Source organism: Sphaerodactylus townsendi, linkage group LG01 (assembly GCF_021028975.2).
Source record: "Sphaerodactylus townsendi isolate TG3544 linkage group LG01, MPM_Stown_v2.3, whole genome shotgun sequence".
Lineage (NCBI taxonomy): Eukaryota > Metazoa > Chordata > Lepidosauria > Squamata > Sphaerodactylidae > Sphaerodactylus > Sphaerodactylus townsendi.
The window spans coordinates 185,348,959-185,371,125 of record NC_059425.1 but is presented as its reverse complement, the minus strand read 5'-3'; the positions used below and the strand labels follow the sequence as shown (position 1 = coordinate 185,371,125).

Here is a 22,167-nt window from a genome sequence, read left to right as displayed (position 1 = left end):
ATTATACCCAGTTTATTATTGTGATATTAATCAAAATTAAACTTTAATAACAACAGGGTATAATGCTGCAGAATTTACCCTTCAAAGTAGATCGTACAGCATTATACCCAGTTTATTATTGTGATATTAAACAAAATTAAAGTATAATAATAAACAGGGTATAATGCTGTAGAATTTACCCTTCAAAGTAGCCGTTTCCTCCAGGGGGGCTGACCTCTGGAATGTGAAGAATAGCTTTAATTCAGTGATATCTCCAGCCCCCACCCCCCACCTACTTTCTAACCATCCTTCAAGTGCTTTGCTAGTGGCTCAAATGCGTGTGTGAACGCACAACCCGCCTCCCTTTTCCCTTACCCCAGATCCTGCAAGGTTCTGGCTGCGAATCCTCCCAGCATTGGCAGCCTTTCGCCCCTTCCGCACGGGCAGAATAATGCACGTTCGACCCACTTCCGCAATGGTTCGCAAGTGGTGTTTTGACATTCTGCACGGCGAAATCCAGTTGCAAAGCGCCCTGAAAGTAAATGAGCCTGCCTGTGCGGAAAGGGGCCTTTGCCAGCCTCTCGCCCTGCCTGGCAAGAGGCTCGCTTCCTCCCTCCCCACGTTGCAAGAGGCTCGCTTTCCTCCCTGGCCGCCGGCCTCGCCTTTTCCGAGGACTACACTTCCCATGCTCCTCCCCGGGGGTGGCGGTGGGGGGGTGGTGGTGGTGCATTCTTATGAAGTCACCCTTTTCCCCCACCCCCCTCCCTGCCTGCCTGCCTCCCTCCCCCCTGGTGTCTGTGTGGGTTGCGTGGCTGACCCACAGCGCTGGAGGCTGGCGTTGGAGGCGGCTGGCGCGTCCTGGCCCTGCTGGATCCCAGCCACAAAAGAGGAAGCGGCGGGGGGGATCCGTTCCGCGCAGCCGATCGCCTGCCCCCAGCTGGAATCTACCCTCGTCGCCTGTCGCCCCCCCCAATTTACTGGGTCAACTGGGCTCCTGCAAGATAAACATTATTGTTATTGTTATTATTTATTCGCGTTGCCCTGGAGCTGACTCGATTCCTTGGGCACCGTCTGCGCTTTGCGCCCCCCTTCGTGCGCTCCCGGGCTCTCGAGTACTCCAAGGGTAAGATTCTCTGGTTTGATTCATTTTTTTTTTGGGGGGGGGAGGGGGGTTGGCGCCGCCTCCGGATTGACTCCGGATTCTGGTTCCCTTCCCCCCGAGTCCTCCCCCCCCCCCTTTCCCCATTCGGAATGGCTCCTTTTCCTTGGGGGCTCTCTTGGGTTCTTTGTCCTCTCGGCTGGAAGGGGGAAATGGCACCGGCGGCTGGAGTTCAGCTTTCCTTTGGCAACATGGCATCTGGGGCGGGGGGCTGGAAACCCCTTTTGCCAGGGAGCTTTCCTCTAGGGGCGGAAGAGATGGGGGGGTGGAAACCGACCCCCCCCCCCTTTCATCTGTCTCTTTCTTGGCCCTGATTCTCAATCTTTCTTTGCCCAGCTTCTAACATTAGGCAGCCAGGATTTTTAAAAAGATGGCAAAACAGGAATTGAGCTCCTTTGTGTTCACCTAGGAGAGTTTTATTCTCTTACAATCCCCTCCCCCCCTTCTGAAGGTCTCCCATCATTCAAGAGGAAGCCCCCCCCTTTTTTAAAGGATGGGGCTACGTCCTAATGAAGTTTTTTACTTTAGCCATTTGGGTCCTCTTTTCTTCTCCCCCCAACCACTATAAATAGATGTACACTGTCGGTAACAAAAACATGTTTGAGCAATAGATTTCTCCATCCACTTCCTCAAAGTCTGTAAATCACTAATATAGTGGGAAGGGGAGGGGTATTGCTTAATTTTTTCCCTTTGAAAAAGGGAAATCAAGATGCAAAGTGAACTGACATTTTGAGAGAGGGGATGAACAGGATGATTTGGGCCAGTCTTCTAAACGGGAGCTCTGGTTCTTTTAAAAAACCATATATATTTTTCAAAGATATACATTAAAAAATTCGACAGTTCTGAGCATGCACTTTTGTTTTTCAATTCGAGTCCCGGGGACCGGATGCACCGCGCTTTGTCGTCCCTTCACGTCCCCTTTTAAAGGCTGCACATTTGTTTTGGCTGCGAGTGTCTTTCAAAGCGGTCTTTGTTTCATTTCCTCTCTCACTTCCTATTGACCAAACTCTAGGATTCCCTGCCTGGCATTTGAGTTGCGCAGCAATGGAATAAGCTTTTGTTTCCATGTTACGTTTGTTTAAAAAAAAAGGAAAAAGGGAGGGAGTGAAAAGAGAAGTGAAGGGGGTGGAGAGAGAAAACAGAGATTCCTGTTCGTATTTTGCATCTCAAACCAAGAAGATACCCCAAACAAGTTGGGTTTTTGTTTTTTTAAAAGTAGCTCTCTTGCTCACATCTTGGGTTTGATTCGTGCTCAGTTGTGGCCTGCTGGTGTTTAAATGGATATTTGTGGTCTGACAGTGGCCGTGGGAGTCCTGCTCTTCTGACCCATGGATGGATGAATGATGTTTGGTATCTGAGCATATTTAGAGAGGGGGGGGGGGGGAAAGACGGAAAAGGTCATCTTACCCTCTCGAGGTAATAACGGCCTGTGGTTGCCAAGAATTGTTGATCTTGGACATGAAGGGCTGAACAAATATGCAAAGCTTGACACTCGAAAATTGATTCCTCTTGGGCTAGCTTTCCCATATATAGAAGTGGTTTTGATTCTGTGCAGGACACGTGCTTTGGAAGGAATCGAGGCGGCCGTTCTTAAGGTCCCACGAAGCCGGCAGTATTGGCAAAGTTTATACCCAGTGACTCATTTCCAAGTTTCAAGTTAATGAGTTTCAGGTGAGGGAATCCTTAAACATTCCTCAAAAGGACTTAGGGACTGCAAACTTATATTGGTTTGTTGGTTGGTTTTTGTATACCACCCCTCCCCGTATTGGCTTGGGAGACTCCCAACACTCATAAAGCAATTTCGCTTGAACAGAGTAAAACTCGATTTCCTAAAAATGATTTAAAGTCCCATTTCTCTGTTTTCTCCCCTCCCATCTGTGTTAGTTTCTCAGCTCAGGCTGGTGAAGGGGGGCCCAGAAAGTGGGTCTGCTTGTGAGTTGGAACTGTGGAGGTATTAATTTGACAGATATTTTCTGGGGAAGTCAACAAAGGCATTGATAGGTGTTAGATGCTATTTGGATTTTCAAGTGTGGACGACATCACATATTTTTCTGTTTCTGTCTGGGTGCATAGAAATGAGCGTGTGTGCGTGAGAGAGGCGCGTTTTTGAAAAGTTGTGATTTGGGGACAGTCCGATCCTCTACTGCAAGGATCCCCACTGTGGTACATGTGAGTGTAACCTCAGCTTGTGGGTTCTGTGGGGCAGAACTTGGAATGAGTTTGCAACAACAAATTTTAAAACAAAATGGTTTACTTTCTTAACATATAACATCAACATTTAACATCACACTTCAAGGTCCTGTTCAGATTGCATTTTCAAGTCCTTCTAGTTACAGTCTACTGATACTGCCAAGTCCAATTCTTCTTTGCAAGTGGGTTGGCTCCTGAAGACTCCAAGGGCTTGGTGAACAGGATTCAACATGATGAAGGTTTCCAGGAGAACTCTCACCCATTATAGGCACAAAAAGAAACCTTGAAACAATAAACTCCAACATTTACAACATAGCAAAAACAAACAACTACCTTCCTAGTAGTTCCCAACAACATTGCAGTTACCTTAACAAGGTGTTAAGGGCTTATACAAATCAATGTCCAAGTCTGGTAGCCTTGTCTCCTCCAAACTACATGAGGTCTGCTGCAGCCTCTTGCTGCTTTGTGTCTCCACCCCGTACTGGGTCAACCCATTCTGAGCATGGGGGTTACATGAGTACCATGGGATCTGCAAACATCTTTCCTGCTGCCCTCCCCAGCATTTTTAAAAAGTGGGCAGGGCTAGGTGGGTCTTTTGACCACCAAAGCTTCTATTGAAGCTCTGATTGAGTGTGCATATTTAAAAAAAACATGACTTCAGTAGCAGCTGCTAGCACAGCACAAGGATCTTCACTGTGTGACTGAAGGTAAGCTGAGGCAGCCATTTTCTGGCTGGCTCCACCTCCCTCAGCAACCAATGTGTGGTCACCATTTTGTCACTGAACTGAACACACTGGTTCAACATTCCAAAGGTGCCTGGGGGCTCAAAAAGGTTGGGGATCCCTGCTCAGTTGCCTTTGGGCTGTGTAGAACTAAAGACGTGTGTAAAGGTGGCTATTGTATTGCGAGAGACATGCTAACGTACGCTCTAGTTTGTAGGTACAGCTGGCTGTGTTCTGTTCGTCAAGCATGCTTCCAAGTAAAAACTTTGCTATGTCTTACTTTCGGGGGATGCCTTATATTTTGCACTTCAGCAAAACCTCTACTATGTCTTATTTTCAGGGGATGTCTTATATTCGGGGAAACAGGGTAGGAACAAGAGAGAGTTTTGATAGCCGGTTTAGTGGGTATAATGACCAAACTGCACAGATCAATGAAAGCACATTGGTGTGTTTCCACTGATGTTTCAGTGCTGTTATCATGAGTCAGAAGATCCCAGCTTCAGTTCCTTGAGCGGATGAGAGTCCAGAAAAACTTTACCTTCTGCCTTGGCTCCAAGTAATGCTATGAACTTGAGCAAGGCCAGAATGGAAACGTTACATTGGATGTTCCAAAAGAAAGAACTACAGGAAAAGTGCAAAGAGGGACCATGTATATGGTGTGTGTGCGTTTGCTGAGTGCAGATTCTTCCGTCTTCCCAAGTTGACCCCACCCACCCCGTCTGTCTGTCAATCTTCGTACTATTCTGCTCTTGATCTCTGCCCAAGGCCATAAAGCGATAATATTTATGTTGTGCTCAGTGCAAAGTTCTCTCCACTGACTCATTCTCTCTCGCTTTCAAAAGGCAGTTGAGAGGAGATAGTGGGGAGAGGGTCTTTGCATCCCTATATAACCCCCCCCCCCCCCCCCCCCCCCGCGACTAATGAATTAAAGATGTGCAAATCTCTCCCCCACTTCCGCAATCTTCTGCGAGCAAACATTTCCCAGAGCTGTGGAAGGGTAGGCCAGATTCCCAGAGAGGAGCAGATATCTGTGTACAGAATTAATCGTTGTTATTGTTTTTTAAAAAATGTCCATTCTCTTTCCAGAAAAGCTGAGCTGGAACGGGATGTACAACATGAAATCTAGTAAAAACATAAACCTTTAAAAGTTGGGCCTTCCAATGCCAGAATTCCCATTGAGAACACAGTAGCTTTGGAGCATGAATCCCATAGGGGTCTGCAACCTGCGGCTCTCGAGATGTTCATGGACTACAAATCCCATCAGCCCCTGCCAGCATGGAGAGCTGCAGGTTGCAGACCCTACATGATACTCCACTGAAATCCCTCCCCACCCCAAACTGGCTCCATCCATCAAATCTCTAGGAATGTCCACACGCAGTTGCTGGCAGCCCTGTTAAAAGTTATTAATTAAAATCTAGATTTTTTTTCCCTTTAAAAAAAACCCCAGCCAATGCATCAAAGCATAATTACCGTTGCTATTAGCTGCTTAATCTTGCTTAACGTAACATTTCTCTGTCAAAAAGGCCCATTATAAGAGGGTGTTCCAAGAGCTTCCACTTCATTAAAAGCATGCATGAACAGAAATGGTTTGGTCTGGAACCTAAAAAAAGAGCAATGGAAGGCCTGCTCAAGGGGCAAGGGGTTCCACGGGTGAGATTCCATTACTGAAAAAGCCCTGCGCACCCACCTCACCTCTGAAGGGCTTCTGAAATAGATCTTAACTGGTGTTTGGATTATTATACCAGTAGGTAAGGGTGGCTCTGACCTGGATGGCCCAGGCTAGCCCATTCCCGGAAACTAAGTAGGGTTGGAACTTGGATGGGAGACCAGCAAGGAAGACCAGGGTTGCTATGCAGAGGAAGGCAATGGCAAACCACCTCTGCTCTGACCTGGATAACCCAGGCTAGCCCAGTCTCATCAGATCTTGGAAGCTAAGAAGGTTGGCCCTGGTTGGTACTTGGATGGGAGACCACCAAGAAAGGCTTCACAGAGGCAGGCAATGGCCTGACCTGGACAACCCAGGCTAGCCCAGTCAGATCTTGGAAGCTAAAAGGTCGGCCCTGGTTAGTACTTGGATGGGAGACCACTAAGGAAGACCAGGGTTGCTATGCAGAGGCAGGCAATGGCAAACCACCTCTGCTCTGATCTGGATAACCCAGGCTAGCCCAGTCTCATCAGAACTTGGAAGCTAAGAAGGTTGGCCCTGGTTGGTACTTGGATGGGAGACCACCAAGGAAGACCAGGGTTGCTATGCAGAGGCAGGCAATGGCAAACCACCTCTGCTCTGACCTGGATAAACCTAGGCTAGCCCAGTCTCATCAGATCTTGAAAGCTAAGAAGGTTGGCCCTAGTTAATACTTGGGTGGGAGTCCACCAAGGGTTGCTACACAGAGGCAGGCAATGGCAAACCCGTAGTGTTGTGGGGTTAGGGTTAGGGTTAGGGCATCTTCAGAGGATCATGGGTGCTGTGTGGTTTCTGGGCTGTATGGCCATGTTCCAGCAGCATTTTCCCGTGACGTTTCGCCTGCATCTGTGGCTGGCATCTTCAGATGTTCCTCTGGTGCAGGCGAAATGTCAGGAGAAAATGCTGCTGGAACGCGGCCATACAACCTGGAAACCCACAGCACTCCAGAGATTCTGGCCGTGAAAGCCTTCAACAACGCAATGGCAAACCTGAACAGATCTTGTTTTGAAAACCCTACGGGATCACCATAGGTGGACTGCGACTTGATACCACTTTTCACCCCCCCCCCCAGATGAGGGGGGTGGGTAGCAGATCTGTGTCATGCTGTTCTTCCATCTCCGAACCGACAAGACTTTGAGTCATGGCGTTTCTCCTGTGTTTAGCATTCATGACGCATAGGAGGCCTTTGTGCACTTTCACTTAATTTGCTTCCCCAAGAAAACTCTTCTGTATTCCATTAACCTGCTTCTAAACTTTGCTCGTATTAACGGAAATTCTGCACATTGATTTTCAGTTTCCAAGATAAAAGAGCCGTTTAGAGAAAGCTTTTCATTCCGAAATTCAAGGGATTTCCTGAACAAAACTACATGCTAATAGGCGATCACGGCGATCAAATTATAAAACGTACAGTTTAGCAGTGTCCTTTTAAAAAAATCAAATCTAAGGTAATTTGGAATGCTTATCAGCCACGTGCCTTTTATGCTGTAATATTCTGTTTGGTTACAGCTACTGAGAACAAAGGGCAATTTGGGAAACTACTGGATTTCCTTGTGTTCTTTGCACACGCGTAAACACACACACACACACACACACACACACACAAAGCCGAGCAAGATCATTCTCTCACATGCCAAACTGGCCATCCTATGCACACAGTTAAATGGCTGTTCTCTTATTGGATATTTAATCCGCCCAACTGCATGCAGGATCTTAGCACAAATGTCTCAAAAACCAGGGAACAGTTGTTAGTGAACTTCGCAGTGTTTTCCCAAGGAAATGAAGCAGGGCTAGGGTAAAAAAATTTACACTGCTTGTTTTGTGAGTCTGTGGGGATTTTCAGGTTGTATCTTTTGCCGCAGCTTTCTAGGTCTTGAGGAGAAGGACAATTTGTGAACTTCAGGGACTGTAACCAGAGGTTGAGGCACCTTCAGAGACCTCCTCCTCCTCCTCCTCCTCCTCCTCCTCCTCCTTCTTCTTCTTCTAATTCTAATTCTTCTTCTAATTCTTCTTCTTCTCTCTCTCTCTCTCTCTCTCTCTCTCTCTCTCTCTCTCTCTTTCTTTCTTTCTTTCTTTCTTTCTTTCTTTCTTTCTTTCTTTCTTTCTTTCTTTCTTTCTTTCTTTCTTTCTTTCTTTCTTTCTTTCTTTCTTTCTTTCTTTCTTTCTTTGACTTAATAAACTGCCCAACCCCCGAAGGGCTCTGGGCGGTGTACAATGAGACATAAAACAGATACAGTATAAGGTCTCATAAATACAATGTAGGGATAAAACAAACAAAACCAAGGTTCCCAGGACCCATTCTACCATAGAGTTTTTGTCCAAATAGCATAGGTGTCCCTGCATTGCTGACAGTGTGATAATGTCACTTCTGGTGTATGATGATGATCCCACTTCTGGTGTTGACCAGAAATGACATCATGGGGTTGTTGAGCTAGGCCCCTCTTCACAGCCAGTAAATTTGTGGCAAGCTACTGCATAAAATAGAAATCTCACAGCCTGCATTTGCACCTAGAGCAAGTTTTTGGTTCCTGGCCTGTATTTCATGTTGGTGCTGTTCTGTGTAGGGTGCCAGGTACCCTCTGGCAACTGCTGGAAGGGTTGGGTGAGGACTTACTGGCAGTGAAGAAAGGCCTAGCTTGACAACACCACGATGTTGCTTCTGGTGCTTGTAAGAAGTGATGTCATCACACTGCCAGCAATGCAGGAATGCTCTGCTATTAAGCAAAAAAACTCTATGGTAGAATAAGCCCTGGGAACCTTAGACTTGTTTGTTTTACTCCTATAGTCTCTGAAGGTGCCATTGGGATGGAGAGTGACATCAACAATTGTCTGTACACACAAGTTCTGAGAGGTTTTTCAAATCATTTGGGATAGCTTCCATGAGTAGAAGAAGAAGAAGAAGAGTTTTGATTTATATCCCCCCTTTCTCTCCTGCAGGAGACTCAAAGGGGCTTACAATCTCCTTGCCCTTCCCCCCTCACAACAAACACCCTGTGAGGTAGGTGGGGCTGAGAGAGCCCCGAGAAGCTGTGACTAGCCCAAGGTCACTCAGCTGCCGTGTGTGGGAGTGCACAGGCTAATCTGAATTCCCCAGATAAGCCTCCACAACTCAAGCGGCAGAGCTGGGAATCAAACCTGGTTCCTCCAGATCAGAGTTCACCTGCTCTTAGCCACTGCTCTTAGCCACTACGCCACTGCTGCTTGATGGATCAGTACAGTAGTCTGATTGATGTTCCTGGTCTCCCAGCAGGGGCTAATGACTATTTTGACTCACTAGCCCACCAGAATTAATCATTGTTGATGACCAGTGTGGTTTCCTCTCTTGTGTTGTGTTTGCGGACGGCATTAGTAAAACCATTTTGGTTGGCCACTGCCGTCTTCAGCACAGGCTAAGCAGATGAGGAATGTTTTTGTTGGAAGTGTGTACTGGGAAGGGATGCTTCTTGCTAGACCACAGGAGAATGGATGTGTGGAGCCCTGGCCCTAACAACAATTCCATGATGTCACTTCCGGTGCACACAATTCTGTGCCAGCTTATAGTGTTGGAAGTGAAGAGAGGTACTTTTTCAGATGGGTCATTCTTCATCCAGGAAAGCAGTTTCGTTCAATTTTGGAGCAGCAGTGGCGTAGTGGTTAACAGCAGGTGTACTCTAATCTGGAGGAACCAGGTTTGATTCCCCACTCTGCCGCTTGAGCTGTGGAGGCTTATCTGGGGAATTCAGATTAGCCTGTGGACTCCAACTCAATGCCAGCTGGGTGACCTTAGGCTAGTCACAGTTCTCTCAGAACTCTCTCGGCCCCACCTGCCTCTCAGGGTGTTTATGTGAGGGGAGATTGTCAGCCCCTTTGAGTCTCCTTACAGGAGAGAAAGGGGGGGATATAAATCCGACTCCTCCTCCTCCTCTTCTTCTACTTCTGTTTATTTGATGTATCCCCTCCTGTGGTGCGGTGTAGCAGTTAAGAACAGGTGCACTCTAGTCTGGAGAACTTGGTTTGATTCCCTGCTCTGCCACTTGAGCTGTGGAGGCTTATCTGGTGAACTAGATTAGTTTATGCACTCCAACACATGCCAGCTGGGTGACCTCGGAGCTCTCTCAGCCTCACCTACCTCACAGGGTGTTTGTTGTGAGGAGGGAAGGGAAAGGAGTGTATAAGTCCCTTTGAGTTTCCTTACAGGAGAGAAAGGGGGGATATAAATCCTCCTCCTCCTTGGGGGGGGGGTGGGGGGGGGGGGGGGTGGGGGGGGGGGGGGGTGGGGGGGGGGGGGGGTGGGGGGGGGGGGGGGTGGGGGGGGGGGGGGGTGGGGGGGGGGGGGGGTGGGGGGGGGGGGGGGTGGGGGGGGGGGGGGGTGGGGGGGGGGGGGGGTGGGGGGGGGGGGGGGTGGGGGGGGGGGGGGGTGGGGGGGGGGGGGGGTGGGGGGGGGGGGGGGTGGGGGGGGGGGGGGGTGGGGGGGGGGGGGGGTGGGGGGGGGGGGGGGTGGGGGGGGGGGGGGGTGGGGGGGGGGGGGGGTGGGGGGGGGGGGGGGTGGGGGGGGGGGGGGGTGGGGGGGGGGGGGGGTGGGGGGGGGGGGGGGTGGGGGGGGGGGGGGGTGGGGGGGGGGGGGGGTGGGGGGGGGGGGGGGTGGGGGGGGGGGGGGGTGGGGGGGGGGGGGGGTGGGGGGGGGGGGGGGTGGGGGGGGGGGGGGGTGGGGGGGGGGGGGGGTGGGGGGGGGGGGGGGTGGGGGGGGGGGGGGGTGGGGGGGGGGGGGGGTGGGGGGGGGGGGGGGTGGGGGGGGGGGGGGGTGGGGGGGGGGGGGGGTGGGGGGGGGGGGGGGTGGGGGGGGGGGGGGGTGGGGGGGGGGGGGGGTGGGGGGGGGGGGGGGTGGGGGGGGGGGGGGGTGGGGGGGGGGGGGGGTGGGGGGGGGGGGGGGTGGGGGGGGGGGGGGGTGGGGGGGGGGGGGGGTGGGGGGGGGGGGGGGTGGGGGGGGGGGGGGGTGGGGGGGGGGGGGGGTGGGGGGGGGGGGGGGTGGGGGGGGGGGGGGGTGGGGGGGGGGGGGGGTGGGGGGGGGGGGGGGTGGGGGGGGGGGGGGGTGGGGGGGGGGGGGGGTGGGGGGGGGGGGGGGTGGGGGGGGGGGGGGGTGGGGGGGGGGGGGGGTGGGGGGGGGGGGGGGTGGGGGGGGGGGGGGGTGGGGGGGGGGGGGGGTGGGGGGGGGGGGGGGTGGGGGGGGGGGGGGGTGGGGGGGGGGGGGGGTGGGGGGGGGGGGGGGTGGGGGGGGGGGGGGGTGGGGGGGGGGGGGGGTGGGGGGGGGGGGGGGTGGGGGGGGGGGGGGGTGGGGGGGGGGGGGGGTGGGGGGGGGGGGGGGTGGGGGGGGGGGGGGGTGGGGGGGGGGGGGGGTGGGGGGGGGGGGGGGTGGGGGGGGGGGGGGGTGGGGGGGGGGGGGGGTGGGGGGGGGGGGGGGTGGGGGGGGGGGGGGGTGGGGGGGGGGGGGGGTGGGGGGGGGGGGGGGTGGGGGGGGGGGGGGGTGGGGGGGGGGGGGGGTGGGGGGGGGGGGGGGTGGGGGGGGGGGGGGGTGGGGGGGGGGGGGGGTGGGGGGGGGGGGGGGTGGGGGGGGGGGGGGGTGGGGGGGGGGGGGGGTGGGGGGGGGGGGGGGTGGGGGGGGGGGGGGGTGGGGGGGGGGGGGGGTGGGGGGGGGGGGGGGTGGGGGGGGGGGGGGGTGGGGGGGGGGGGGGGTGGGGGGGGGGGGGGGTGGGGGGGGGGGGGGGTGGGGGGGGGGGGGGGTGGGGGGGGGGGGGGGTGGGGGGGGGGGGGGGTGGGGGGGGGGGGGGGTGGGGGGGGGGGGGGGTGGGGGGGGGGGGGGGTGGGGGGGGGGGGGGGTGGGGGGGGGGGGGGGTGGGGGGGGGGGGGGGTGGGGGGGGGGGGGGGTGGGGGGGGGGGGGGGTGGGGGGGGGGGGGGGTGGGGGGGGGGGGGGGTGGGGGGGGGGGGGGGTGGGGGGGGGGGGGGGTGGGGGGGGGGGGGGGTGGGGGGGGGGGGGGGTGGGGGGGGGGGGGGGTGGGGGGGGGGGGGGGTGGGGGGGGGGGGGGGTGGGGGGGGGGGGGGGTGGGGGGGGGGGGGGGTGGGGGGGGGGGGGGGTGGGGGGGGGGGGGGGTGGGGGGGGGGGGGGGTGGGGGGGGGGGGGGGTGGGGGGGGGGGGGGGTGGGGGGGGGGGGGGGTGGGGGGGGGGGGGGGTGGGGGGGGGGGGGGGTGGGGGGGGGGGGGGGTGGGGGGGGGGGGGGGTGGGGGGGGGGGGGGGTGGGGGGGGGGGGGGGTGGGGGGGGGGGGGGGTGGGGGGGGGGGGGGGTGGGGGGGGGGGGGGGTGGGGGGGGGGGGGGGTGGGGGGGGGGGGGGGTGGGGGGGGGGGGGGGTGGGGGGGGGGGGGGGTGGGGGGGGGGGGGGGTGGGGGGGGGGGGGGGTGGGGGGGGGGGGGGGTGGGGGGGGGGGGGGGTGGGGGGGGGGGGGGGTGGGGGGGGGGGGGGGTGGGGGGGGGGGGGGGTGGGGGGGGGGGGGGGTGGGGGGGGGGGGGGGTGGGGGGGGGGGGGGGTGGGGGGGGGGGGGGGTGGGGGGGGGGGGGGGTGGGGGGGGGGGGGGGTGGGGGGGGGGGGGGGTGGGGGGGGGGGGGGGTGGGGGGGGGGGGGGGTGGGGGGGGGGGGGGGTGGGGGGGGGGGGGGGTGGGGGGGGGGGGGGGTGGGGGGGGGGGGGGGTGGGGGGGGGGGGGGGTGGGGGGGGGGGGGGGTGGGGGGGGGGGGGGGTGGGGGGGGGGGGGGGTGGGGGGGGGGGGGGGTGGGGGGGGGGGGGGGTGGGGGGGGGGGGGGGTGGGGGGGGGGGGGGGTGGGGGGGGGGGGGGGTGGGGGGGGGGGGGGGTGGGGGGGGGGGGGGGTGGGGGGGGGGGGGGGTGGGGGGGGGGGGGGGTGGGGGGGGGGGGGGGTGGGGGGGGGGGGGGGTGGGGGGGGGGGGGGGTGGGGGGGGGGGGGGGTGGGGGGGGGGGGGGGTGGGGGGGGGGGGGGGTGGGGGGGGGGGGGGGTGGGGGGGGGGGGGGGTGGGGGGGGGGGGGGGTGGGGGGGGGGGGGGGTGGGGGGGGGGGGGGGTGGGGGGGGGGGGGGGTGGGGGGGGGGGGGGGTGGGGGGGGGGGGGGGTGGGGGGGGGGGGGGGTGGGGGGGGGGGGGGGTGGGGGGGGGGGGGGGTGGGGGGGGGGGGGGGTGGGGGGGGGGGGGGGTGGGGGGGGGGGGGGGTGGGGGGGGGGGGGGGTGGGGGGGGGGGGGGGTGGGGGGGGGGGGGGGTGGGGGGGGGGGGGGGTGGGGGGGGGGGGGGGTGGGGGGGGGGGGGGGTGGGGGGGGGGGGGGGTGGGGGGGGGGGGGGGTGGGGGGGGGGGGGGGTGGGGGGGGGGGGGGGTGGGGGGGGGGGGGGGTGGGGGGGGGGGGGGGTGGGGGGGGGGGGGGGTGGGGGGGGGGGGGGGTGGGGGGGGGGGGGGGTGGGGGGGGGGGGGGGTGGGGGGGGGGGGGGGTGGGGGGGGGGGGGGGTGGGGGGGGGGGGGGGTGGGGGGGGGGGGGGGTGGGGGGGGGGGGGGGTGGGGGGGGGGGGGGGTGGGGGGGGGGGGGGGTGGGGGGGGGGGGGGGTGGGGGGGGGGGGGGGTGGGGGGGGGGGGGGGTGGGGGGGGGGGGGGGTGGGGGGGGGGGGGGGTGGGGGGGGGGGGGGGTGGGGGGGGGGGGGGGTGGGGGGGGGGGGGGGTGGGGGGGGGGGGGGGTGGGGGGGGGGGGGGGTGGGGGGGGGGGGGGGTGGGGGGGGGGGGGGGTGGGGGGGGGGGGGGGTGGGGGGGGGGGGGGGTGGGGGGGGGGGGGGGTGGGGGGGGGGGGGGGTGGGGGGGGGGGGGGGTGGGGGGGGGGGGGGGTGGGGGGGGGGGGGGGTGGGGGGGGGGGGGGGTGGGGGGGGGGGGGGGTGGGGGGGGGGGGGGGTGGGGGGGGGGGGGGGTGGGGGGGGGGGGGGGTGGGGGGGGGGGGGGGTGGGGGGGGGGGGGGGTGGGGGGGGGGGGGGGTGGGGGGGGGGGGGGGTGGGGGGGGGGGGGGGTGGGGGGGGGGGGGGGTGGGGGGGGGGGGGGGTGGGGGGGGGGGGGGGTGGGGGGGGGGGGGGGTGGGGGGGGGGGGGGGTGGGGGGGGGGGGGGGTGGGGGGGGGGGGGGGTGGGGGGGGGGGGGGGTGGGGGGGGGGGGGGGTGGGGGGGGGGGGGGGTGGGGGGGGGGGGGGGTGGGGGGGGGGGGGGGTGGGGGGGGGGGGGGGTGGGGGGGGGGGGGGGTGGGGGGGGGGGGGGGTGGGGGGGGGGGGGGGTGGGGGGGGGGGGGGGTGGGGGGGGGGGGGGGTGGGGGGGGGGGGGGGTGGGGGGGGGGGGGGGTGGGGGGGGGGGGGGGTGGGGGGGGGGGGGGGTGGGGGGGGGGGGGGGTGGGGGGGGGGGGGGGTGGGGGGGGGGGGGGGTGGGGGGGGGGGGGGGTGGGGGGGGGGGGGGGTGGGGGGGGGGGGGGGTGGGGGGGGGGGGGGGTGGGGGGGGGGGGGGGTGGGGGGGGGGGGGGGTGGGGGGGGGGGGGGGTGGGGGGGGGGGGGGGTGGGGGGGGGGGGGGGTGGGGGGGGGGGGGGGTGGGGGGGGGGGGGGGTGGGGGGGGGGGGGGGTGGGGGGGGGGGGGGGTGGGGGGGGGGGGGGGTGGGGGGGGGGGGGGGTGGGGGGGGGGGGGGGTGGGGGGGGGGGGGGGTGGGGGGGGGGGGGGGTGGGGGGGGGGGGGGGTGGGGGGGGGGGGGGGTGGGGGGGGGGGGGGGTGGGGGGGGGGGGGGGTGGGGGGGGGGGGGGGTGGGGGGGGGGGGGGGTGGGGGGGGGGGGGGGTGGGGGGGGGGGGGGGTGGGGGGGGGGGGGGGTGGGGGGGGGGGGGGGTGGGGGGGGGGGGGGGTGGGGGGGGGGGGGGGTGGGGGGGGGGGGGGGTGGGGGGGGGGGGGGGTGGGGGGGGGGGGGGGTGGGGGGGGGGGGGGGTGGGGGGGGGGGGGGGTGGGGGGGGGGGGGGGTGGGGGGGGGGGGGGGTGGGGGGGGGGGGGGGTGGGGGGGGGGGGGGGTGGGGGGGGGGGGGGGTGGGGGGGGGGGGGGGTGGGGGGGGGGGGGGGTGGGGGGGGGGGGGGGTGGGGGGGGGGGGGGGTGGGGGGGGGGGGGGGTGGGGGGGGGGGGGGGTGGGGGGGGGGGGGGGTGGGGGGGGGGGGGGGTGGGGGGGGGGGGGGGTGGGGGGGGGGGGGGGTGGGGGGGGGGGGGGGTGGGGGGGGGGGGGGGTGGGGGGGGGGGGGGGTGGGGGGGGGGGGGGGTGGGGGGGGGGGGGGGTGGGGGGGGGGGGGGGTGGGGGGGGGGGGGGGTGGGGGGGGGGGGGGGTGGGGGGGGGGGGGGGTGGGGGGGGGGGGGGGTGGGGGGGGGGGGGGGTGGGGGGGGGGGGGGGTGGGGGGGGGGGGGGGTGGGGGGGGGGGGGGGTGGGGGGGGGGGGGGGTGGGGGGGGGGGGGGGTGGGGGGGGGGGGGGGTGGGGGGGGGGGGGGGTGGGGGGGGGGGGGGGTGGGGGGGGGGGGGGGTGGGGGGGGGGGGGGGTGGGGGGGGGGGGGGGTGGGGGGGGGGGGGGGTGGGGGGGGGGGGGGGTGGGGGGGGGGGGGGGTGGGGGGGGGGGGGGGTGGGGGGGGGGGGGGGTGGGGGGGGGGGGGGGTGGGGGGGGGGGGGGGTGGGGGGGGGGGGGGGTGGGGGGGGGGGGGGGTGGGGGGGGGGGGGGGTGGGGGGGGGGGGGGGTGGGGGGGGGGGGGGGTGGGGGGGGGGGGGGGTGGGGGGGGGGGGGGGTGGGGGGGGGGGGGGGTGGGGGGGGGGGGGGGTGGGGGGGGGGGGGGGTGGGGGGGGGGGGGGGTGGGGGGGGGGGGGGGTGGGGGGGGGGGGGGGTGGGGGGGGGGGGGGGTGGGGGGGGGGGGGGGTGGGGGGGGGGGGGGGTGGGGGGGGGGGGGGGTGGGGGGGGGGGGGGGTGGGGGGGGGGGGGGGTGGGGGGGGGGGGGGGTGGGGGGGGGGGGGGGTGGGGGGGGGGGGGGGTGGGGGGGGGGGGGGGTGGGGGGGGGGGGGGGTGGGGGGGGGGGGGGGTGGGGGGGGGGGGGGGTGGGGGGGGGGGGGGGTGGGGGGGGGGGGGGGTGGGGGGGGGGGGGGGTGGGGGGGGGGGGGGGTGGGGGGGGGGGGGGGTGGGGGGGGGGGGGGGTGGGGGGGGGGGGGGGTGGGGGGGGGGGGGGGTGGGGGGGGGGGGGGGTGGGGGGGGGGGGGGGTGGGGGGGGGGGGGGGTGGGGGGGGGGGGGGGTGGGGGGGGGGGGGGGTGGGGGGGGGGGGGGGTGGGGGGGGGGGGGGGTGGGGGGGGGGGGGGGTGGGGGGGGGGGGGGGTGGGGGGGGGGGGGGGTGGGGGGGGGGGGGGGTGGGGGGGGGGGGGGGTGGGGGGGGGGGGGGGTGGGGGGGGGGGGGGGTGGGGGGGGGGGGGGGTGGGGGGGGGGGGGGGTGGGGGGGGGGGGGGGTGGGGGGGGGGGGGGGTGGGGGGGGGGGGGGGTGGGGGGGGGGGGGGGTGGGGGGGGGGGGGGGTGGGGGGGGGGGGGGGTGGGGGGGGGGGGGGGTGGGGGGGGGGGGGGGTGGGGGGGGGGGGGGGTGGGGGGGGGGGGGGGTGGGGGGGGGGGGGGGTGGGGGGGGGGGGGGGTGGGGGGGGGGGGGGGTGGGGGGGGGGGGGGGTGGGGGGGGGGGGGGGTGGGGGGGGGGGGGGGTGGGGGGGGGGGGGGGTGGGGGGGGGGGGGGGTGGGGGGGGGGGGGGGTGGGGGGGGGGGGGGGTGGGGGGGGGGGGGGGTGGGGGGGGGGGGGGGTGGGGGGGGGGGGGGGTGGGGGGGGGGGGGGGTGGGGGGGGGGGGGGGTGGGGGGGGGGGGGGGTGGGGGGGGGGGGGGGTGGGGGGGGGGGGGGGTGGGGGGGGGGGGGGGTGGGGGGGGGGGGGGGTGGGGGGGGGGGGGGGTGGGGGGGGGGGGGGGTGGGGGGGGGGGGGGGTGGGGGGGGGGGGGGGTGGGGGGGGGGGGGGGTGGGGGGGGGGGGGGGTGGGGGGGGGGGGGGGTGGGGGGGGGGGGGGGTGGGGGGGGGGGGGGGTGGGGGGGGGGGGGGGTGGGGGGGGGGGGGGGTGGGGGGGGGGGGGGGTGGGGGGGGGGGGGGGTGGGGGGGGGGGGGGGTGGGGGGGGGGGGGGGTGGGGGGGGGGGGGGGTGGGGGGGGGGGGGGGTGGGGGGGGGGGGGGGTGGGGGGGGGGGGGGGTGGGGGGGGGGGGGGGTGGGGGGGGGGGGGGGTGGGGGGGGGGGGGGGTGGGGGGGGGGGGGGGTGGGGGGGGGGGGGGGTGGGGGGGGGGGGGGGTGGGGGGGGGGGGGGGTGGGGGGGGGGGGGGGTGGGGGGGGGGGGGGGTGGGGGGGGGGGGGGGTGGGGGGGGGGGGGGGTGGGGGGGGGGGGGGGTGGGGGGGGGGGGGGGTGGGGGGGGGGGGGGGTGGGGGGGGGGGGGGGTGGGGGGGGGGGGGGGTGGGGGGGGGGGGGGGTGGGGGGGGGGGGGGGTGGGGGGGGGGGGGGGTGGGGGGGGGGGGGGGTGGGGGGGGGGGGGGGTGGGGGGGGGGGGGGGTGGGGGGGGGGGGGGGTGGGGGGGGGGGGGGGTGGGGGGGGGGGGGGGTGGGGGGGGGGGGGGGTGGGGGGGGGGGGGGGTGGGGGGGGGGGGGGGTGGGGGGGGGGGGGGGTGGGGGGGGGGGGGGGTGGGGGGGGGGGGGGGTGGGGGGGGGGGGGGGTGGGGGGGGGGGGGGGTGGGGGGGGGGGGGGGTGGGGGGGGGGGGGGGTGGGGGGGGGGGGGGGTGGGGGGGGGGGGGGGTGGGGGGGGGGGGGGGTGGGGGGGGGGGGGGGTGGGGGGGGGGGGGGGTGGGGGGGGGGGGGGGTGGGGGGGGGGGGGGGTGGGGGGGGGGGGGGGTGGGGGGGGGGGGGGGTGGGGGGGGGGGGGGGTGGGGGGGGGGGGGGGTGGGGGGGGGGGGGGGTGGGGGGGGGGGGGGGTGGGGGGGGGGGGGGGTGGGGGGGGGGGGGGGTGGGGGGGGGGGGGGGTGGGGGGGGGGGGGGGTGGGGGGGGGGGGGGGTGGGGGGGGGGGGGGGTGGGGGGGGGGGGGGGTGGGGGGGGGGGGGGGTGGGGGGGGGGGGGGGTGGGGGGGGGGGGGGGTGGGGGGGGGGGGGGGTGGGGGGGGGGGGGGGTGGGGGGGGGGGGGGGTGGGGGGGGGGGGGGGTGGGGGGGGGGGGGGGTGGGGGGGGGGGGGGGTGGGGGGGGGGGGGGGTGGGGGGGGGGGGGGGTGGGGGGGGGGGGGGGTGGGGGGGGGGGGGGGTGGGGGGGGGGGGGGGTGGGGGGGGGGGGGGGTGGGGGGGGGGGGGGGTGGGGGGGGGGGGGGGTGGGGGGGGGGGGGGGTGGGGGGGGGGGGGGGTGGGGGGGGGGGGGGGTGGGGGGGGGGGGGGGTGGGGGGGGGGGGGGGTGGGGGGGGGGGGGGGTGGGGGGGGGGGGGGGTGGGGGGGGGGGGGGGTGGGGGGGGGGGGGGGTGGGGGGGGGGGGGGGTGGGGGGGGGGGGGGGTGGGGGGGGGGGGGGGTGGGGGGGGGGGGGGGTGGGGGGGGGGGGGGGTGGGGGGGGGGGGGGGTGGGGGGGGGGGGGGGTGGGGGGGGGGGGGGGTGGGGGGGGGGGGGGGTGGGGGGGGGGGGGGGTGGGGGGGGGGGGGGGTGGGGGGGGGGGGGGGTGGGGGGGGGGGGGGGTGGGGGGGGGGGGGGGTGGGGGGGGGGGGGGGTGGGGGGGGGGGGGGGTGGGGGGGGGGGGGGGTGGGGGGGGGGGGGGGTGGGGGGGGGGGGGGGTGGGGGGGGGGGGGGGTGGGGGGGGGGGGGGGTGGGGGGGGGGGGGGGTGGGGGGGGGGGGGGGTGGGGGGGGGGGGGGGTGGGGGGGGGGGGGGGTGGGGGGGGGGGGGGGTGGGGGGGGGGGGGGGTGGGGGGGGGGGGGGGTGGGGGGGGGGGGGGGTGGGGGGGGGGGGGGGTGGGGGGGGGGGGGGGTGGGGGGGGGGGGGGGTGGGGGGGGGGGGGGGTGGGGGGGGGGGGGGGTGGGGGGGGGGGGGGGTGGGGGGGGGGGGGGGTGGGGGGGGGGGGGGGTGGGGGGGGGGGGGGGTGGGGGGGGGGGGGGGTGGGGGGGGGGGGGGGTGGGGGGGGGGGGGGGTGGGGGGGGGGGGGGGTGGGGGGGGGGGGGGGTGGGGGGGGGGGGGGGTGGGGGGGGGGGGGGGTGGGGGGGGGGGGGGGTGGGGGGGGGGGGGGGTGGGGGGGGGGGGGGGTGGGGGGGGGGGGGGGTGGGGGGGGGGGGGGGTGGGGGGGGGGGGGGGTGGGGGGGGGGGGGGGTGGGGGGGGGGGGGGGTGGGGGGGGGGGGGGGTGGGGGGGGGGGGGGGTGGGGGGGGGGGGGGGTGGGGGGGGGGGGGGGTGGGGGGGGGGGGGGGTGGGGGGGGGGGGGGGTGGGGGGGGGGGGGGGTGGGGGGGGGGGGGGGTGGGGGGGGGGGGGGGTGGGGGGGGGGGGGGGTGGGGGGGGGGGGGGGTGGGGGGGGGGGGGGGTGGGGGGGGGGGGGGGTGGGGGGGGGGGGGGGTGGGGGGGGGGGGGGGTGGGGGGGGGGGGGGGTGGGGGGGGGGGGGGGTGGGGGGGGGGGGGGGTGGGGGGGGGGGGGGGTGGGGGGGGGGGGGGGTGGGGGGGGGGGGGGGTGGGGGGGGGGGGGGGTGGGGGGGGGGGGGGGTGGGGGGGGGGGGGGGTGGGGGGGGGGGGGGGTGGGGGGGGGGGGGGGTGGGGGGGGGGGGGGGTGGGGGGGGGGGGGGGTGGGGGGGGGGGGGGGTGGGGGGGGGGGGGGGTGGGGGGGGGGGGGGGTGGGGGGGGGGGGGGGTGGGGGGGGGGGGGGGTGGGGGGGGGGGGGGGTGGGGGGGGGGGGGGGTGGGGGGGGGGGGGGGTGGGGGGGGGGGGGGGTGGGGGGGGGGGGGGGTGGGGGGGGGGGGGGGTGGGGGGGGGGGGGGGTGGGGGGGGGGGGGGGTGGGGGGGGGGGGGGGTGGGGGGGGGGGGGGGTGGGGGGGGGGGGGGGTGGGGGGGGGGGGGGGTGGGGGGGGGGGGGGGTGGGGGGGGGGGGGGGTGGGGGGGGGGGGGGGTGGGGGGGGGGGGGGGTGGGGGGGGGGGGGGGTGGGGGGGGGGGGGGGTGGGGGGGGGGGGGGGTGGGGGGGGGGGGGGGTGGGGGGGGGGGGGGGTGGGGGGGGGGGGGGGTGGGGGGGGGGGGGGGTGGGGGGGGGGGGGGGTGGGGGGGGGGGGGGGTGGGGGGGGGGGGGGGTGGGGGGGGGGGGGGGTGGGGGGGGGGGGGGGTGGGGGGGGGGGGGGGTGGGGGGGGGGGGGGGTGGGGGGGGGGGGGGGTGGGGGGGGGGGGGGGTGGGGGGGGGGGGGGGTGGGGGGGGGGGGGGGTGGGGGGGGGGGGGGGTGGGGGGGGGGGGGGGTGGGGGGGGGGGGGGGTGGGGGGGGGGGGGGGTGGGGGGGGGGGGGGGTGGGGGGGGGGGGGGGTGGGGGGGGGGGGGGGTGGGGGGGGGGGGGGGTGGGGGGGGGGGGGGGTGGGGGGGGGGGGGGGTGGGGGGGGGGGGGGGTGGGGGGGGGGGGGGGTGGGGGGGGGGGGGGGTGGGGGGGGGGGGGGGTGGGGGGGGGGGGGGGTGGGGGGGGGGGGGGGTGGGGGGGGGGGGGGGTGGGGGGGGGGGGGGGTGGGGGGGGGGGGGGGTGGGGGGGGGGGGGGGTGGGGGGGGGGGGGGGTGGGGGGGGGGGGGGGTGGGGGGGGGGGGGGGTGGGGGGGGGGGGGGGTGGGGGGGGGGGGGGGTGGGGGGGGGGGGGGGTGGGGGGGGGGGGGGGTGGGGGGGGGGGGGGGTGGGGGGGGGGGGGGGTGGGGGGGGGGGGGGGTGGGGGGGGGGGGGGGTGGGGGGGGGGGGGGGTGGGGGGGGGGGGGGGTGGGGGGGGGGGGGGGTGGGGGGGGGGGGGGGTGGGGGGGGGGGGGGGTGGGGGGGGGGGGGGGTGGGGGGGGGGGGGGGTGGGGGGGGGGGGGGGTGGGGGGGGGGGGGGGTGGGGGGGGGGGGGGGTGGGGGGGGGGGGGGGTGGGGGGGGGGGGGGGTGGGGGGGGGGGGGGGTGGGGGGGGGGGGGGGTGGGGGGGGGGGGGGGTGGGGGGGGGGGGGGGTGGGGGGGGGGGGGGGTGGGGGGGGGGGGGGGTGGGGGGGGGGGGGGGTGGGGGGGGGGGGGGGTGGGGGGGGGGGGGGGTGGGGGGGGGGGGGGGTGGGGGGGGGGGGGGGTGGGGGGGGGGGGGGGTGGGGGGGGGGGGGGGTGGGGGGGGGGGGGGGTGGGGGGGGGGGGGGGTGGGGGGGGGGGGGGGTGGGGGGGGGGGGGGGTGGGGGGGGGGGGGGGTGGGGGGGGGGGGGGGTGGGGGGGGGGGGGGGTGGGGGGGGGGGGGGGTGGGGGGGGGGGGGGGTGGGGGGGGGGGGGGGTGGGGGGGGGGGGGGGTGGGGGGGGGGGGGGGTGGGGGGGGGGGGGGGTGGGGGGGGGGGGGGGTGGGGGGGGGGGGGGGTGGGGGGGGGGGGGGGTGGGGGGGGGGGGGGGTGGGGGGGGGGGGGGGTGGGGGGGGGGGGGGGTGGGGGGGGGGGGGGGTGGGGGGGGGGGGGGGTGGGGGGGGGGGGGGGTGGGGGGGGGGGGGGGTGGGGGGGGGGGGGGGTGGGGGGGGGGGGGGGTGGGGGGGGGGGGGGGTGGGGGGGGGGGGGGGTGGGGGGGGGGGGGGGTGGGGGGGGGGGGGGGTGGGGGGGGGGGGGGGTGGGGGGGGGGGGGGGTGGGGGGGGGGGGGGGTGGGGGGGGGGGGGGGTGGGGGGGGGGGGGGGTGGGGGGGGGGGGGGGTGGGGGGGGGGGGGGGTGGGGGGGGGGGGGGGTGGGGGGGGGGGGGGGTGGGGGGGGGGGGGGGTGGGGGGGGGGGGGGGTGGGGGGGGGGGGGGGTGGGGGGGGGGGGGGGTGGGGGGGGGGGGGGGTGGGGGGGGGGGGGGGTGGGGGGGGGGGGGGGTGGGGGGGGGGGGGGGTGGGGGGGGGGGGGGGTGGGGGGGGGGGGGGGTGGGGGGGGGGGGGGGTGGGGGGGGGGGGGGGTGGGGGGGGGGGGGGGTGGGGGGGGGGGGGGGTGGGGGGGGGGGGGGGTGGGGGGGGGGGGGGGTGGGGGGGGGGGGGGGTGGGGGGGGGGGGGGGTGGGGGGGGGGGGGGGTGGGGGGGGGGGGGGGTGGGGGGGGGGGGGGGTGGGGGGGGGGGGGGGTGGGGGGGGGGGGGGGTGGGGGGGGGGGGGGGTGGGGGG

The 22,167-nt window shown here is 72.9% G+C and overlaps 1 protein-coding gene across 1 annotated transcript in view; it reads left to right on the top strand.

Moving 5' to 3' along the window:
- Positions 1–735: 735 nt before the first annotated feature.
- The window catches only part of PELI1 (pellino E3 ubiquitin protein ligase 1), an 82,682-nt gene continuing 61,250 nt past the window's right edge, over positions 736–22,167 (top strand). The window contains exon 1 of the mRNA XM_048501424.1: positions 736–1,102. The gene's annotated coding sequence lies outside the window, so the exon portion shown is untranslated. The remainder of the gene's footprint in view (positions 1,103–22,167) is intronic.